The sequence below is a fragment of the Camelus dromedarius genome, chromosome 13, assembly GCF_036321535.1.
Source record: "Camelus dromedarius isolate mCamDro1 chromosome 13, mCamDro1.pat, whole genome shotgun sequence".
Lineage (NCBI taxonomy): Eukaryota > Metazoa > Chordata > Mammalia > Artiodactyla > Camelidae > Camelus > Camelus dromedarius.
Window position 1 is genome coordinate 61,292,706 of NC_087448.1, and position 19,249 is coordinate 61,311,954.

The window sequence follows — 19,249 nt, forward strand, 5'->3', positions numbered from 1 at the left end:
AGGTAGTATATCCATGCAATGGAATAGTATTCTGTTATAATAGGATATGAAGTACTGATTTATGCGATGACATGGGGGAACCTTGAAAACACTACACTGAGTAAAAGAAGCTAGTTACCAAAAGCCACATATTGTATGACTCCATTTATACGAAATGTCCAGAATAGGCAAATCCATACAGCCAGAAAGTAGATACCGCATACAGGTGTGGGTTTTCTTTCGGAAATGATGAACATGTTCTACAATGATGTAAGTGGTGGTAGTTGCACAACGCTGCGAACATACTAAAAACTCCTGAACCATCATGCACTTTAAAAGGGTAAATCCTATGATACGTAAAATGAAAGAGAACTTCCTAGCCCTGCCAAGTGCACCAGCTGATTCGAGCCAGGGGCTTTGCACAACTGGTAACTGTTCCTTCACGTCCAGGACACCTGGGTCCCATGGGGCAGCCCCAGGAAGGGCCAGAGACAATGGACACTGAGATGCCACTGCCCTTGGTTGGAACAATATCTTGGTAAAGCTGTTATTTTTTAAAAATTAAGACGTTTTATGACTTTTCTCTCTCCCCTGCTTCACCTGCTGCCTGTGCCCCCTCCCTTTCCCTGGTACCTCCTCCTCCCTTTGGTCAAGTTCCACTTATCCTGTAAGATCCACTAGCGCATGTCTGTTCCAGGTGATGTCTTTGCTAACCACGCCCACATCCACCCCAGTGAGTAAACTGGGTCACTTCTGCTTTGTGTTTGCAGGGCAATTATGCGTTTGCAGGCCTGTCTCACCACACTGGAACTTCTTGGGAGAGCTGATCTTCTCTCCCCCATGTTTTTCTCTGGAGCACTCAGCCCTGTGCCTAAAAAGAAAACATGCTAAACGAATGTTTTGGGGCAAAAGGATGGAGGACTGGAGAGAAGAAGACTGCCTTAGTAAGCAACTGGATTTTTCCATGAAGAAGAGAAAGCCTTCAAGTGTTATAAAGGACTCTAGGTTCTACATTAAAATATTTTAAGAAACCACAGTTACGGTATCTGTACATTGGCTAAAGTTCACCAGTGATGAGCATTCATCAATAATGTACAAAGAGTGGGTGTGTTAGGCCCACCATCCCCATCAACTTAGGGGTTGTTTATTTAATTAGCATAAACTTGACTTTTAATAGTTTTGGAGAAAGAACGTTCTGCAAACAAATGTTAACCCTGAGGAGAGAAAAGTCAACACAGGCTGATTCTCCAACTGACAGACACCATTTTGATGTGCCAAGGCAGCAAATCAGAACTGCACTGATCAGTTAACACTCAAGAGAGGTGTTAACTAAACGTTAGCATATGTGGAACTGAAAGGAGATTAGGAACATCTTTTGGGCAACAATTTCAACAGACCCAGGCCCCAAACTAGGAAGTTGTTCTGAGTTGACAATCTTCACTTGACAGTTAAAATGGCTGTATCATTAACATTAGAAATCCCAGATGCCACAAACATAAAAATGAGACTACATCAAGCCAGTGAGGATGTATCACCCCCAAAGGGGAGTGGCTACTCGAGTTACAATTTTATTGCTCTAAAGATTAAGAACATCAAAAATGATTTTTTAAATAAAAGGAATGCATGTTTATTGTTGGTAATTGGACCTCATGGGTAAAGCCAAAAAAGAGGGAAAAAATTCCACCACAATGAGAACTTCAGCATATATCCTTCCAGCCTATTGCCAAAACAGGATATTTAATAGACAAAAATCAATCTTGTCTATTTAAAAACTGAAGTCCTGATCTCCACCCACTTGCAAATATATTCTACTCACGGCCACTACCACAATGAGTTATCAGCTACAGCCTTTTTTTCTCAATTAAAATGTTGTGTGTGTCATGCTTTCACTCAATATGCTTCTATAAAAGCTTTCTAAAAGAGCTTAATACTATTCCTTTTATGGATGTACCGTGATCCTTTTAATCACCCCCTACTGATGAACAATGAATACAAACATGGCTTCAGTGGGCAGAATCTTTGTGCAGATCCACCATTTCCTTAGTGTAAACTCCTCAAATCGGAATTGCTGGGACGGAGATCTTATCTATTTTTAATATGTTTGACCCATGTGGTAAAATTACTCTCCGTAAAAGTTCTGTCTATCTATGTTCCCACCACAATGAATGGCTGTTCTCTTGTACCCTTGTTTAAGTGCATCTTCATAGTCAGAGATTCAGAGGAGAGAAAATATTTCACAAGATGAAAATGATTTTACTTGAAATCCAATGAACATTTATGAAACACCTACTGTCCCCCAGCCATATGTTCAGTGCCTTCCCAGGCACAGCCTTACTGAATTCTCACAACCATGCTAGATAGTTACCAAGAAATGAGCCCAGAACCCAAAGGCCAGGAAATGACAATGTTGCGACATGACTCCTAGACCCAGTGGTCTGTGCCCTGAAGGGCGGCCGCAAACCTCAACGCATTGGGATCCCCTGAGAGTCACAGAGCACCCCTGGGGAACAAGCACTGAAAGAACAGAGATTAAAGAAACAAACACACAAAAATCCAGCACAGCCCCATGACCCCCGGGGGCGGGGACAAACCACCGTGCAAAACACCAGCATGTGAATCACGAGGAGTGGCCAGGACAGAGGAGAAAGGCTCGTTTTCTGAGGAGCACCGACAAGACAGTGCTGTTGACCCAGAAGGAAAGTAGCAGCTCGGGGAGCTGAGAAGAGAGCCTGGAACACTCCCTCAAAGGAAAGAAATGCGAGCTTAAAGGCACGTCAGTTCCACTGTCTTCCCACAATTGTGCAGCAGAGAAGAAACAAGACAGTTGGCCAGAAAATACACACTGTGCAGTGAAAGGAAATTATGATGTAACCAAGGCCATGGAAACTAGGCCAAGAAGGCCGGGGGATCAAATTACTGGGGTTTAATCCCCCAGCTGGGAGGAGTCCAAGAGGAAGAAGGAGGTGTGTGCGTAGGTGTGAAAACAGAGCATTACACTTACGGACGTCTTCAGGAGGCCTGCACAGGGCAAACGGTAACCACAACGTGACAAGAGCAGTATTACACTGCACGTCGCCCCGCTTTTCAGACGTAGGAAACGTCAGAGATTAGGCAGAGGGGTGAGGTAAGAGTGAAACATGATGTTATACTGTGAAAGTTACATACAGAGTAACTCCGAGAGGCAGACAGCCATAGCGAGGAAAGTTCTGGAATCTGCTTCACCACGTCAGACGTGTCGGTGAGCTGCACAGGCCGGGCTCAGGCTGGCCAGGATAAGAACGGGGTTCTGGGTCTAACTGTCCGCTCAGGCCCATGAATTTAGCCTCGACTGTGTCTTCACTGGACATGAGGCCCTGCCGCACTGATACGCACTTATCTTCGGGCCTTGGATCTCAGGTGTTTAAGTGCATCTTAGCCCAGCATCTGGCCCACGTGGCAATTAGCTGTTTTGGTGTTTTTTTGTTTTTTTTTTAAATTGAAGTGACATTCACGTAACACAAAATGAACCACTTTGAAGTGTACAATTCAGTGGCATTTAATACAATGTTATACAACCACCACCCAGTCCAGTTCCAAAAGGGCAATTTGCTTTTGCTGATCTTAGTAGCTGTAACAGCCCTGTGCATCAGGTGAGTTCATACGTGAATGCATGTTGACCTAACACAAGGGCCCAGTGCCTGTGCTCAGGATGTGAATGTGTGAAAACACACTTGGCATTTGTTGCTATTATTTCTCAGAGGTTACAAATGTGAGTGTGGCACACTCTATAAATGTGGTAGGAGACCGTAGGAGAAAAAACCTTTGTTCTATCTCATTCTTTTTTTCTTTTTAAGTTTAAAACAAAAAGGAAGACCAGTTACTTGACTGTTTCCTAGTGTATTGTAAACCCCTGAGAGGAGGGGACCTTCGCCCCGTCTCTGTATGCCCAGCGTCCAGCACAGCCTGCTTATGCTGTCAGTCAAGTCACCCCCACACCTGCGTGCACTGGATTTCCCCCATATTTCAGGAAAGCTCTGTTCTCATGTCGCTGATTTTGTGGGTTTTTTTGGTTTGTTTTGCTTTTTGTCCCTTAAAAAATGATGTCTCTTATAAAGATGAGTAATAAGAAGAAACACTGTCAGGGAAAAAGTGGCTTTAGATCTGCAGAGGTCCTGAGAGAACATTTTATCCCCTTAATTTACGCCTACAGAGTCTACAGAGAAGTAAAAATCAGGTCACCAGGAGAAGAGAGGCCCTCTGCCCACGGTTGCAGAACTCACCTGGAAAATCAAAACTGCACCCACGGAGCAGAGTGCAAGAGGGAGAGGGGATGGAGGGCGCAGAGGGCACCCTCTCAGGAAGAAAGCCTCATCCAAGGGGTCCTCACCCGTGAGAGTCTCACTTGTTTGGGTGGTTACATCAGCAACCTTGCAAATGAAACTGAAAGCGAGACAGGACAGGATGGAGGGCAGGCAAGAAGCCGAGGCTGGATGTGCCCCGCCCTCCTGCCCGCTGCGTTTCTCAAAGGGGGCGCCTCTGCTTGACTGCTAGCACAGTTTCACGGACTGGGGAGCTCAACAACAGGAATTTATTCTCTCAAAATAAAAGTAAGTAAATACATTTATTTTTCAGAAATTCATTTTCTTGGACTTTCTGGAAAGTCCAAGATTAGGTTGCCAGCAGGGCTGATGTCTGGGAGGGCTCCCCCCGTGGGCAGCAAACAGCTGCCTCCTCACTGTGAGGAGAGGGAGAGGGAGCACTGTCTGGGGTCTCTGGTTATAAGGACACTAATCCTATCAGACTGGGGCCCCACCCCATGACCTCATTTAATCTAATTTCCTTCCTAAAGGCCCCATCTCCAAATTCAGACACATTGGGGTTAAGCTTTCAACATACAAATTTGGGGGGGAACATGTTCAGCCCATGATACAGGAATGCAGTGCTCGTGTGGCTCAAAGGAGATGCTCTTTCAAAAAGCAACCAAGAATCCACACTTCAGACCACAAAATGAACAGTTCCCAGTGCAGCCACAGTCCTGTAGTTTTGGTTGACCCAGGCAGCAGCTCGACAAGTTGGGTTGGGTTTGGATTTTGGTTTGGGTTTTTCTTTTTCTTTTCTTTCTTTCCTTTTTTTTTTTTTTTTTAACTACAGCACACACGCATTAGGAGGACCCAACGCCTTGTGTCCTGATGTGGGAGAGGTGTGGAACCATCTTCTCAAGGCCGTTGCACCAAATTTGAAGCCTAAAGCCAAGACTTTAGATACCAAGCCCAGGCCTGGAATTGTCTCAGGGAGATGGACCTTCCTCGTCCTGTGAAGTGTGGCTGCTGATTTGAGCAAGGGGACGTCTGTACAGCTGATAACTGTTCCTCCAGGTCCATGACACCTGGGCCCCACGGGGCAGCCCCAGGAAGGGCCAGAGACAATGGACACTGAGATGCCACTGCGCTTGGTTAGAGCCATTTGGCAGAAGACTGGCTGGCAGTCTTCCTGGTTCACCAAGAGACAACCCTGACCTGACCCTGGCCCTGTTCCTGGAGTCCTTACCACACAGCGAGGACTACTGAAGCCATTATGGGAAGCTTGGGTGGTTCTGCTTATTTGGGTAAATGAAAACCTGGAAGAAATAACAGGAAAGATGAAGAGAGCTGTGTTGACTCTCACGTGCATGTGAACAAAGAAACACAGGGTCCTTCCATCCCTGCCGAGGGCTCTCCACTCTCCCTGAGCAGAAGCATCTGGAGTCGCTTGCCTAGTCGTCCTCTGAGTCTTGGACACACACTTGAGGGGGAAGGATCACACCTTTCCTTCAGCAAACGTCCCCTTCAGTGTGTAATCCTGAGCTCCTCCCTCGGAGCACTGGATACATTTCACAGGCATTTTTTTCACAAGCTCCTTCTCCAGAGCTGTTTCCACCTCTGGACACACATCTGGATTTTGCTCCCAGATCTGACGATGCTTTTCAAACAGCGGGTTGCGAAATGCATTACTGAATTTAGTCTCTCCTTCCTTCATAGTGTCTTCAGCCTTAAAATGAAAGCAAATACTTTTCTTAGTCTTTTGCCACAATGGTCACATCTTTGCACCATAGGAAAGATGGTTCTCATACAGACACATTATTCTACTAAATATGAAAAATGCATGGTGACATCAAGTCACCGACTTGAAGACTAGAAATATGAAACAGGAAACATTTTTACAAAGGACTTTTGTAAAGGGCAGCTATTAAGATTCCACAGACGTTGAACATGTGAGATAGGATTAAATACAGGTTATGAGACCGTGGACTTTGGAGCCATAGAGACCCGGGTTGAGCCTGAGCTATGCTACCTGGGTTCCTTCAGCCCACACTGCACAGATCAATTGGCCAGGAGCTGTTACAAATAGAAGTGCCTAGGTTCTGGCAGTGGGTTGAATAATGTCCCCCCAAAACATATGTCCACGTGGAAACTGAGAACATAAACTTCTTTGGAAAATGGTCTCTGCAGACATAATTAAGGTAAGGATGGAGACAAGAGCCTCTCAGAGCAGGGAAACCCCAAGTGCAACGAGAGTGTCCTTGTAAGAGACGGAAAAGGACCCAGAGAGACACGGGGAAGAAGGCCATGTGGAGACAGAAGCAGAGGCTGGAGTGATGTGTCTACAAGCCAAGAAATCCCAGGAAGCTGGGAGAGCAAGGGGAGAAAGGCACAGAAATGATCCCTGGGAGCCTCCACAAGGAACCAAACCTGTCGACACCTTGATCTTGTACTTCTAGTCTCCGGAACTGGGAGAGAATATATTTCTTTTGTTCTAAGCTGTCAATTTCCTGGTGATTTGTTACGGCAGCCCTGGAAAGCCCAGAGGCTCTGATTCAGTGGGATTCGACAATTCATTAAACACTGGACAGTGCGTGCCTGGTGCCAGCAACTATTCTACGTCTGTGAGGGCTGTGACGCACCTACTCAGGGCTGCAGAGTTCGGGACGTGTGGGCCCTGGGAACGGAGATGAGCTACGAGTTTAAAATTTCATGGATTTCAAAGACTGAGTACAGAAAGTAGAAAATAAAATATCCCATTCATACTTTTTATATTGATCACATGTTGAAATAATAGTAGTTTGAATATATTGGGCTAAACAATACGTAGTTTGGATATATTTGTTTCTATAAATTGAAACGAATTCCACTTGTTTCCCTTCACTTTTTAGGAAACGGATAAGCACCGAGCAGCCACTTCCAACATCCCTTCTTCCATGTAGTAGTCACCAGGCCCCCTCGGTGCCCTGTGGGAGAAGCAGCTTCTGTGCACCTGTTGTAAAGAAGGGGGAGCTCAAGTTCGGAGAGGTTTCTTCTTTACCAAAGTCAAAGCTGGAGGCTGCCAACTTCTCCACTCACACCTGGGACCGTCAGATTTGGGACGGCCTCCCTGACGCCCCATCAGAGAGAGAAAATGACAGTCCACACAGCGCCGTTCAGGACAGCGGTCCTCAAACTGAAGTGCAGGTGCCAGCCTGACCCCTGCACCCAGTCTCCCCATCTGGTACTGGCACGTGGATAATTTCAAAGAAATCCATTTCCAACTCCTCAATTTCCATGAGTTTTCTCCTAAAACTGATTGGCCTGAGAACCAGCCTTTTTTTCCCCTCCTTTGCCATCGCCACTGCCACAGTCTTCCTCCTTCTATTCTATTAAAAATAAAAATAAATAAAACTAAAAAACAACCACCACCAAAACTTACTGTGACGTGTTGTTCCAAGTGTGACAACTTCCAGGGCACCAAACAAAGAAACAATTCAAGACAAATAAATCCCTTTCCATACCATTAATGTATACATCCAGTTAAAAGTTTTAATTTTATGCTTATACTTATTTTTCACAATGTGTAAAACCTTCATATGATTGTGGTCAATTGTTTATTAATAATTTATAATAATACCTCAATCCCGAAGAAAAAAACTTAAGCCCATAAACGTAAAAATATACATATGTGCACACACATATACTTATCACAGAAATATATGAGAGTTCTCATAAAAGACAAGCACGAAAATGCAATACAATCGGATGGATCTTAAAGAGAAGTAGAATGAAAGTACAATGTCAAAGAGAAGCTATTGTACTTGTGTTTTTAAAATGGATGTTGGCAGGTATTAAATCATTCAACTGGACACATTTAAAAGAGCTAATAAGAGTTATGTTTTGAATTGTCAAATCGTACAATATGCCAGAAGTTACCTCCTTTGCAATTACTTTGCAATTACTTATGATGAAAAACGTATGGTGAAAAACTCCGAGGTCAACTGAACAATATGGGTGGGGTTACAAAGTTTTTCAAAATTATTTCAGAAGGTAGGTAAGCCAAAAAGTTTATGGCTCATTGCTTCAGTATATTCTCACTCTCTGAAAACCAGTCATCTTTAAACAAATATCCGAGTGTTAACCACGCCCACTCTACCCTTAGCTAGTCTGCACCGAGTGAGCATGGAGGGAGGGCAGCTGGGAGCAGAGGGAGCTCACCTTTCAGGAGGCCACACGGAAAACTCCCCACCCACTGGCAAGAAGAGCCCACCCCTCCCCCGGTCCCCGCTTTGATGCTCTCTTCCCAGGTGGCTTTGAGGCCGGGAATGCAATCATGGTGTTAGCACCTTCTCTCCATTGTCAGAGACCAGGTCCACTCCAGAGAGCGCCCGGCACAAACAATGCCTCCCAGGTGTACGGCCATGGATTCCATGTCCTATTTGCAAAGGTCTTTGAGGGACCCAATGCCCTCTGAATGCAGAGCGCTCTTTATTATTCTACTCCATTAGGCGTGTTTTCTTTTGTTCTCGACAAGCACAGGGCTTTAACTTCTGGGATATTGAATTTCACTTGCTTCTGTCTCCTCCTTCCCCAGGCTACTGAAAGCTGGTTGCTAGCCTCAACTGCTCACCCCACCTCCCTGTTCTTCTCCTGGTCACTGTGAATCTGGATCTGCAAAAGCCTTGTATCGGCCTCGATTATTTTTTGCTATAAGATAATATCGGCCTTGGCACCCAGGCTTGCCAGAAACGCTGCCCTCTGCTTTCCCTGAATGAACTAATTGCTCCTAATTACAGACCTCTCTTCTGTTGCTTTTTCAGCCTGAGTTCAGTCTGGTGTATCTGTTCCTCAGCCTTTTGGGCTCACGTTCTGGACGTTATTCAGAATGATCGTATGCCTCGTCATTTCTTCTTACCAAATTCTGACAATAACCTGGAAATGCTTGTTCTAATAAGCTGACTGAGTCCAGCTCTTCATTCACCTAGATTAGAACGGAGCTCCCAGGGGGCTGGGCACCTGAGATTTCCCCAGGGGACCCAAGCTGCCTGAGTGAGGTGCTAGTTCTGGTCTTGGTGGGGGAGGGGCCTTGAATTATGAAATTCATGCCTTGTGATAGCCTGGGTTTGGATCCTTGTTTCTCCACACATCAGCTGTATTATCTAGGGGCAGAACTCTTTGAACCTCAACTTCCCTATTCGGAAAATGGGAATAATAACTCCTACTTCTTGTGGATTAACCAAGATAATGTTTGTAAGTACCTAGCTTAGTGTCTGACATCAAGTAAGTGCACAATAAATGGTGCCTGTCATTCTAAGAGGGTGTGTCTAACAGAGCAGTCAAGGCTTAAAAGGGTTCCTATTCCATTTAGTCAAAAACACTAATGGAACTCTTTCCTCAACCAGATGCTGTGTGCTAATATTTTACCCATACTATTATTATTATTATTTTTGGTTATATTTTAAATTCTTGGCTGGGAGTCTTTTATATCCCTTTAAATTTGTTGCTTAGTGAATTTTGTGGAACCCCCAAATTAAATTCGCATCTGCTTTCTTTGAACTGTTCTAAGCAAAATCATTGGTTTTATTTCTGAAACTTGAGTCTCTGTTCCAAACACTAGATTTTGTTGATTCCCCCAGGTCCCCGGGGTCACCAGCCTTTAGAAATCACAGGACACACTGGTCATCACGTGCATATTCGATTTTCAGAAGGCACCTGAGAAAGGTCAGTGTCAGAGATCGACGGTTCTCAGCTTTCAGCGTTGGTTTCTCTTAGCCTGAGGGCCATTTGGATATGGGCCTAAGAACACAGTCACACAATGTCAGAGTATTAGTATTAAGTAGGCGATGCCCCTCTCCCTGCCCCTCAGCCTCATTTAGGAAAACATGAGGAAATAAATCTGATCTCCTCACGGTTCCCTTGCGCTGCCACAGCAGGAATACTGTATGATTTCAAGTTACTTATTAGAAATATTCCTGTGGGTATCGTGTGGGGGATGACTTTCCTGAGGTTATTACAGTGCCTGTATCATTAGGAAAATGAGGTGTAATTCTACCTGCTGTCTAATTCCAAGCGTGTCTTCTGCCTTTGGACAAAAACCAACTTCCAAGTCAAGAAGTGGGCCGTTCATCTTCAGTCTCACTTTCGTCACATTTTGGATGACAAGCTGAGGGTGGGGGAAAAATCACTTTCTCAAACCATTTGCTTCTAATAATAGAGGCTTATCTCTTCTTTCAAAGGAAAGGATGTGAACCCAGGGGCAGCTGAGCATTAGAAAAGTCCAGCGTCCGGAATGGAACTGTTGGACTTTCGTACTTGCACTCGTGTCTGAGCAGAAAACAAGGAAAAATGCCTGTGGAATTGAGACGAGAAAAGGCAGTGTGGTCCTGATGGTCGGAGGACCGCGGTCACAGAGACTCTTTATGGGACACACCCTGGAGAATTGAATTCCTAAGTGACCTTGAGCAAGTCACTTCACTTCAAGTCACAGAGCAGCCTTCCTTGACTCTCCCTTTGTGTATCTGCTGTAGGTGTGTATGTATCCATGATCTGCCTTTTGGTTTACCTGAGGCAAATCTTTCCGACGCATTGACAGCACCTACCATTTAATTATTTCCCGAGTTGACAGCTCCCCCTTTCTGCAAGGAACACTAACATTTTAATTCCTTACTTTACTGACATGTAGATCCCTTCTAGTCTTCCCTTGCTTTCTCTGCAGCATCCACCCCTGCTGGCAGCCCCTCACAGCATAAGTTACACTGCCATTTTCGCTCCAGGGACGTTTGAAAGGGCGATACGGCTTCTTCTAAAACCTTTCAGGGCCAGCAAGAAGGCCCAGTCTTCCTCCTGCCCCCCAGGTTTTACTGAGGTATAAACAAAAGAAGAGATAAGAAAGGAAACCTCTTTCTAGCTCCTTCTAAGTCAGTCTTCAAAACAAGATTCCTTGCTTCGCTGGAAGTGACTGTTCACAAATTTTTCAAGCATTGGATTTGATTAAAAGTGCAAACCCATTACCAAACCAAATACCAGTGAGTTTTGAATAGCCTCCTCCTTTCCCGGCGCAGAAAACTGAGGAGGGACCTCACTTGCATTCGCACATTGTTGTCCTCGGAATTCAAAAGCTATACTTGCTCTCTGTCTATGCAGACGTGGCTGGGGCTGACCTGTCCAGAAACCATAAATCACTCCTTGAAAAGCTTTTGGAAAATCCGAAGAGATCAACAACATTTTTTGACTGCCATGACTAAGTCTCCTCCACTAAAACAAAGTGAGAGTATTGCGCAATTACCTAGAGGAAATTTGGGGCCTTTGGGACAGTCAATCATATAATTCAAGCAAAAGTGGATCTGGGGCCCTGACATTTGCAGATAATTGTGCAATTCTCAGCTGTGTGAGCCGGTCCTAGGAGAGTTCCCACCTTCAACTCGCCCGTTTTCTCCCATCCGGCTTCACTTTGTGCCTCTTGATTAGTAATAAAACGAATAAATCAAACAGACCCTGACTTGGCTCTCATGAGCTATGCTAAGAGAAATGAATATGAAAACTGTAAAATACCAAAGTAAAGGTGTCCTCCCCAACCTCATTTCTCATTTAAAAAGAAAGAAAGAAAAGAAAAAAAAATCCACAACGAGACTCGTTCAGCAAATATGAGCTTCGAAATTAAGGCTCGGCCCAGATGTTATTAAGTATAAATATTTATAAGACCCATAAAGATCCTGGCTAAGCTCAGTTGTGCCTTAATGCGGCAAGTGTTTCAAATTCGGCTCTTTCGCTGTTTGAAGGCTTTAGAAGACAGGATACAGTAGAAGACGCATTACTGTTGGTGAGAGGAGGGGAGCTTCTCTTTTATGTTTTATGACCAGTTTTTCACTGAGGGGTATTGCTTTTCTCAGAAGTCACTTCTTGAGGCCTGTCTGCCACGAAGCCAGAAGAAAGTACGTTTGCTGCAGCCGTGACTTCAAGGGCCACTGGGTAAGGCACACACATGGTGAAACATGCATCCTCGATGTGAATGGATGGAGGAAAGCCAGGTTCCCTTTGTTCTCCCTCCCATTTCATGAACCACATAGCAAGATCCTAATTGCCTCGATGTAGTCATCCATTAAATGGGTGTGGCACGATTCTAATAAGTGGAGCACATTTAGCTCATGTTATTAAAATTTTGACTTGGTTAACAAGGGTGTGTTTTTCCAAAAAGCCAAACTCTAAGCCACACTACATAAACAACCCCTTTGGTAACTTTTAGAGGCATAAACCAAAGAACTGTGGGCATACAAACTGTAATTCTATGATGAAACAGTTCAAACTACATGGTAGTCTGGGCTCTGGATTAAGAGTTTGGTCCTCCAGATTCCTGAACAGGGCTCGAGATCATTATTATTTTTAACCCATTTGTTTTATGGCAAGAAAAGACTGCCCACCTATCTTGTCTACCTGTGAACAATGCCTTGCTTTCTAAACAAGAAATATTTCACATGAACACTTAACTGGCTGGCGCATGCATTGTAAAAAGATTACTTAATAGGATGATTCATCTATGTATGGGAATGAAATGGACCTTGGGTTTTCCCCTCAGGATAGGTCCTAATCTGTGAAATAATTCCTGCTTCTCTGGGAAAGTCCTGATGCTGTTTCAGAGCCAACTGGCAGCGGCATGGGTCTGGACTCCCTCCCCCACTCCTGCAGTGGGGGGGGGGGGTGTGTCTTCCTGCTGCTGAGTGCTCAGGAGTGGAGGCTGTAGCTCTGCCCCAGCACCTGGCTTTGACGGTTCCTCTTTAAGTTTTCCAGGCATGACCCTGCCGGCCCCACCTGCTTCTCTACCCTCATTCTTACTGCTCAGCCCTTTTTGGCTACTGAAACTGACAATTAATGTTGACCCTGGGAACACTGATCTCCTCAGTGGAGGCCTTCATCCGCTGGACACATCTGGCAAGCGGTCCTTGGTGCTTACCTGGATTCCCTGATTAATGTAGATGTAAAGATTTTATCAGGGCTCCTGGCGGCCGGACTTCAAGAGGTAATCACAAAATCAATCCACATAGACTAACTGGGCTTAGACTCACTAAGAAGACATCCCACAATGTCAGGCACTTAATTAAGGCACTCTGGCTCCCCTGCCCCCGATTGATTCTTTTCTTTCCCTAACAGGTGATGCTGCTCCTCTGGGTGTTTGCACCATCCTCTGCTGGAGACCACCCTGCTTTCGGAGACTTGCAGTTTGTGGGAAGACCACCAGGGGGCACCTGTGCATCATCCCACTCCCCAGGGACCAGCCTGGGGTCCAGCACGATCCCTCTCATAGGCCCCCATCAAGCTTAAAGAGAACGTTAACTAGTCCTGTAGCATCCGTGCGGCTGCATTTCGTTTGCTGAGCCCCATGGTTCTCAGCTTCAGGCATCCTTGGAGGATAATCAGAAACTCCTCTCCTCCGGTCTATTTTCCATCCCACTTAGGGCACCGGCGTGTATGGCAGAGCAGAGGGACTGTCTGACCCCTGAGCAAGCAGCCTGCTGCTTTGGCCTGAGCATCTGGGAACATTAGCCAGGTTGCCTCGCTTGACATAGATGGAAATTCAAAGACTTCAGAAATGGAGGTTAGCAACAATGTAAGCACCTTGTGAAAAGTAGTGCAGATCAGAGATGACCAACTTCCTGCCACTTGATGATGTCGAGCGCGGTCTGGGCAGCACTGCCTGGCCGTCACTGGCCAAGCTCATCTGGAGTGACCTCAGCACATTATCGTTTAATTCCGCAAACACTGTCCAGGCATTGTGCTAGGGACATACTTGTCGCGCTCTAGTGTTGACAGGACTAAAGAGGGGAGAGGGGAGAAAGTCAGCAGGCCATTATAAAACGGTGATTGAGCAAATGCTGGGGGTGGAAGGCTTTCAAAATAAGGCATCTTCTGACTCAGTCGTGGAGGGTGAGTCACCTGGCCAGTCCCCTGTGGCATCCGGGTAGCTCTGGGCCACAACCATTAAGAGAAGCTCTGTTGCCTGAGGGCCTGGCTGCAGAGGGGCAGGCAGGCTCCAGAGAAGGTCAGACACTCATTCAGTCATTCAACATTGATTGAGCACCTACTATATGCCAGGCAACAACATGAACCGGGCTGGGGCAGCATTCCTCATCACATAAGGAGGTCGCTCACCTGGTGGTACCTACGTTGGACTCCAGTAGTCAAGTAGAATCCACCTGGTCCTGGCTGTAAGAGACAAAGCATCCATAGAGGACTTCATTGTCCAGCTCAGGTCTTTATGAAGCTGCCAAGATTTGTTTGAAACAACTGACCCACACTTTGGAATGAGAAGCAAGAATAGCTCATCATTTACTAGAGTTTTCCACATCCTCATCCGTCCTCAAAACGGAGGCTCAGCCAGTGTGGTCACCATGACTCTAACTCCGGCAGAGGTGTCTTCCCTCCTGCTGGTGGATCCAGGCCTTTGGCCGCCCTGAGGGACTGTCTCTGCTGGGCTGGCATCTTTGACACAGTCCCTGCCACTGTCACCAGAGTCTCATCCACAAACATGGTGGACAAAGAAGTATAAATTTTTAAAAATTTCCTATAACTTTATTTTAATTTCTGCTTGATGGTCAGAAACATATTTCCATTTATTCTGGGTTTCCTCTCCCTGTTTTTCCCAGGACTTGACGAGAGTTGAAGAGGGAAGTTGGAGGGGATTCCGTCCTTGAGTCTTCTGTCCAAGAGGGTCCCCTCTGAGATGTCCACTGAGCCTGTCCACAGAGACCCTCAAGTTCAAGGTTATCTTTGCTGAGCAGATACACAGCAGTGAGTTCCTTCTGCTGCTCTCACAGGGCTCAGCCTGGCCTGCAAACTTTGTCCAGGGACTTGACTTCCTAGGACTCTGTCCAGAAAAATGGTCAGGGGCGCCACCCTGGGACTCCACTGCCCATCCTGCATCCTGGGGGTCTTTTTTAAAAAAACATTAGGAGGGACATCTTTTTCCATCTTGAGCATTTGTCTTTAGAGGAATTCCCTGTACCTTTAGGTTTGCTTTGGAGGCACAAAAAAAATCCCTAATGGGTGTAGGCTTTGGGAAACTAAGATGGGTGTAGCTCTACCATCTGCCTTGCATGTTTTTCTAAAAGAAAGTGTTTATTTTCATCAACCTTATTTCCATGTTTTGTTTAAGCGTCTGGGGAAGAACAGCTGAGACCCCTCAGTGGTGATTCCTACCCTGGCAGCAGCCTGAGCCACGGGAGCGGCAGACCCGTCTTCAGTGGCGGGCTGAAAGCTCTTGTCCTGAGCAGGGAGCCCCTGCGGACGCACTGAGGGCACCTGTCCCTACAGACCCATCTGTGACCTCGGGTGGAGTGGCAGTGAGCTCGGGAGCTGGAGCAATGCGTGCACACAGACGCTGCTCCTTGGTCACAGCCTTGTCAGCAGCAACCTGCTCTGCCTCTCCAGTCTCTGTAAGATCTCCGTGGAAGTAGAGATCAGGTGTGACCTCCCATGGGTGACGCTGCCACGTGTGTGCTTAGCTTCCCCGGTCAGCACCCACCACATCAGACCGGCTGAGCTTGCTCCCTTGTTGTTGCATGGACAGCAATGTCCACACAGCACAGGGGACAGGCTGTGTCACACAGAGCCAAGGTAGGCAGGTTAACATAAGACGCCTTTGGGGGAGGCTGGTAGGCAGAATGGGGATCAGGAACCACTAGAAGTTATGGCTCCCGGAAGGCTGCCTAGACCTGGTTCAAGAAGGTTCCGGGAAGTGGCCAGCAACAGGGTGGCTCCAGTGGCAGCAGGAACTTCCACACAGCTTGCTGTCCGGTCTTCCTGGGGGAGATGACGCCGACACCAGCCAGATTTTCAATGGCAACAATGGCGCAAGCTGCTGAAGGTTGTCTTCAGATTTGTGATGTAGATGCCATCACCTTCCTTTCAAAGATGGACTGTTCCTTTTGGAAGTCAAGGTGGGTGCTGCTTAAGTGCATTCCTGCTGTGAAGAATTGGAGAACATCTTCCTCCTTCACTGGCAGGACATCAAGGGCTCTGGACACGGTGAAGATTTCCTTTTAAGCTGCTGTGGGAAGCCAGAGCGACGCTGTGTGGAGCCTCTCTGGGCAGCACAGGAGGCGGCTTTGATATTTCTGCAGCTGCACCATCCACCCCGCCCAGCCCCCAGGCAACGCAGATGAGGGTACGTGAGAGAAGAAGAGGGATCACCAGGAGAGAGATTTTTTTCTAAGCGTTTAAAATATTAAACACATTTAGTATCTCTGTTAAAATCTCAAAAATGTGCTCCTACCACATCGAAGTGTTCTTAGTTTTCATCCCTGCGTGAACGACGTTCCAAGTTCCCTTTCAGAACAGTCTTTCATCTACTGGCTCAGTGTGGCTCTATTAAGTACTCTGCAGAATGTTTGCCCCCGCAGTTACTTCTGCTCCTCCAACCCTGTGCCTCTCTCTCTAACGGTAAATCTCAGCCCTGCTCTGAGGCAGCAAAAAGTGGGTATGATGTAGCTTGTTGGAGATCCCCCCATGAGCCCCAACTCCACCACGCTTCTCTGGGTCAGTCAACCACTACGTATGTCCCGGGCTGCAGCCACTTGGGAACATTGCTGGGTAACAGTTTCATGCCTCCCATGAATGGAATTGCCTGGGCCCTGGGACACCAAAGCTGAAAGGCACAAACAGACCTCCCCTCAATGAGCTTACAGTACAGGAGAAAAGGACACAGAACATGTGTTTCAATGTAAGAAAAGGAGTTCAGTTTTGAACATGCAGTGTTTTAGTGGATGGACTGGTAGAAATTTCTGGAGCTGGGGATGGAGCCATTAAGATGTAGGTGACAATTCAACATGGATACATGACAAGACCACCACGGATAAGAACTAACATATCGAACATGCTGTGTCCCTGGCCACGTGATATCCTCACATCTTCATGTACGTTTTCTCTCTGAATGAAGTTGCTGTTATGATTATCACCCAAGGCAAAAGTGAGAAAACCTTGTAAAAGGTCCTCCAAGGCCTTGGAGCTGACAAGCAGGGAGGCTGGGGGTCAAGTTCAGCCTGAAGGACTCTTGAGTTTGCACTCCCAGCCAAGGGGCCACACGGCTTGATCAGATAATAGGTTTGTTCCTTACGTGTCTCCACTGCTCTGTTGGGAACAGTTAGGTGAACGGGCACCATTACTGGTCTCTTGGACTGTCCCAGAGCACGGTCCACACCTGGCATCTAGTCAGTGTCATTAACGGCTGACTTCCTAACCCTCTGTCTTCACCATGTGCCCGTGAAATATTATCTGAGAACTTCAATTCAATTCCACAGACTGCTGTTGAATAGCTAAAGAGTGTGGGAGTGAGGGTGGCATTCAAAGATGAGTAAGACGTGATCCCTCGCCTTAGGATAGTCTGATTTTTGTGTGGAAGGAGGGGGAGGGAGGCAGAGAGAAGCCACCACACCCAGCTCTGGGCCACAGGGCAGGTAATGAGAGTCCTCTGGGTACCAGACCAGGTTGCAAAGCCACCAAGACCCACGGGGAGCCCCCGGTGGGCTCAGCACAGGGCTGACTTCTCCACTGAGCACAGCAGGAAGGGTGCCTGGGACCCGTGATACTTTTCAGGGCCCCCAAACTATTTTTACTTTTCTTTTAAAATCAGAAAAAGAAAAAGAATAATAATCATGAGCCCAGCTTGGATTACACTTGTCTTATGCCAACACAGGCATAAACAATCCTATATGTTTATTTACTTTTCTAGAGGTAGGAGCCCATGGAAGCAAAAGTGCCTGAGGCCCTCAAAGTCCTCACGTGGCTCAGCCATGATGCCGAATACTGGCCATTCGATGCACACTGGACTTTATGTGATACAGAGACCCGTCCTTGGCTTTGAAGTAAATACTGGAAACTTGTGGTGCTATTTTTTTTTATCAATGATCTCAAAAGGGGATCCAACAACATCAAGGTCCAAACGTGAGAAGAAAATGATTTTAGAACCATGAAACTTTGCCTTTATATGACCAGGGAAAGAAGCTGTGAATACCAACATCCACTTCATGAACCCCAAACAGCATCACTTTGGGTCCCAAACCCTGGAGTTAGTAAGAATCATCGCTAAGAAAGAGGCCCGATTACTCTCCCTGCCGTAATGAGGATGCAAAACATCAAGAGCAAGAGCCACACTCTGAGAACAAGTAAGCAATCCGTGTCCCCTGCTGGAGACTCGGGAAGGGAGGCTGCACCATCGCACCTGCTGAAACCTCACTGCACGTGGGCGGGGACAGGAGGCACGCCCCCCAGCTCATGACAGCTGCTGGCTGGGGAGACTGGCTCTTTTTTTTTCCAGTAAGGGCCTCCGTGAGAAGGCTGGGGGCCCTCAGAGGAGGCACCAAAGCTGGAGTCCAGAGCCCTTCAGAGGGATGTGGAGGGCGGGGTGCAAACATCTCTAGGATACTGGTCCCAGAGATGGTGGGAAAGACTGTCAGTGGAACCCAGAGATCCAGAACACAGCTCAGAGGGCTGCCTGCTCCCCCATCCCTCAAGGGAGGCCCCTGGGTTATAAGCGTCTCTCAAAGTCACTACCAGGGCTTGGAATGAGGATGAGGGCAGTTTAGACAATACTGTGAGGGCTAAGATCAGACCATGACTCATGCTTGCAAATGCTGACCAAGTCTACCTCCTACCTGAAGGGCGAAGTGACATTTCTCGTCCTTTCCCCAAATAAATCTTCCCCGTGCAGCATTCTCCGAGGACCTCAAGGCCTGTCAAGGGCTTGGCCCCGAGCTCATTGAAACCACAGTAATTGCCAAGTTTTGCAGATGTTTGCACTGACTGCTTCATGTTTTGCAATATTCCAGAGCTCCTCCCAAGTGCTGCTCATCCATTCAGCAAGTTAATGCTTAATAAGAATGATCTACAAAGGGTGACAGCTCCAAAAAATGAGGAGGGGAGAACTGCCTCCAATAAGCGTGGATGAGCAAAATAAATAAATAAATACAGTGCTGTTCCCAATAGACTGAAGTGCAGAAAAGGGAACTTGTTCAGCAATTCCT

General features: G+C 46.6%; 1 pseudogene; it reads right to left on the reverse strand.

Annotated features, from left to right (window-relative positions):
• Positions 1 to 15,362: 15,362 nt before the first annotated feature.
• On the reverse strand, positions 15,363 to 19,037 carry LOC116157271 (small ribosomal subunit protein uS2-like; annotated as a pseudogene).
• Between the last annotated feature and the right edge of the window lie 212 nt (positions 19,038 to 19,249).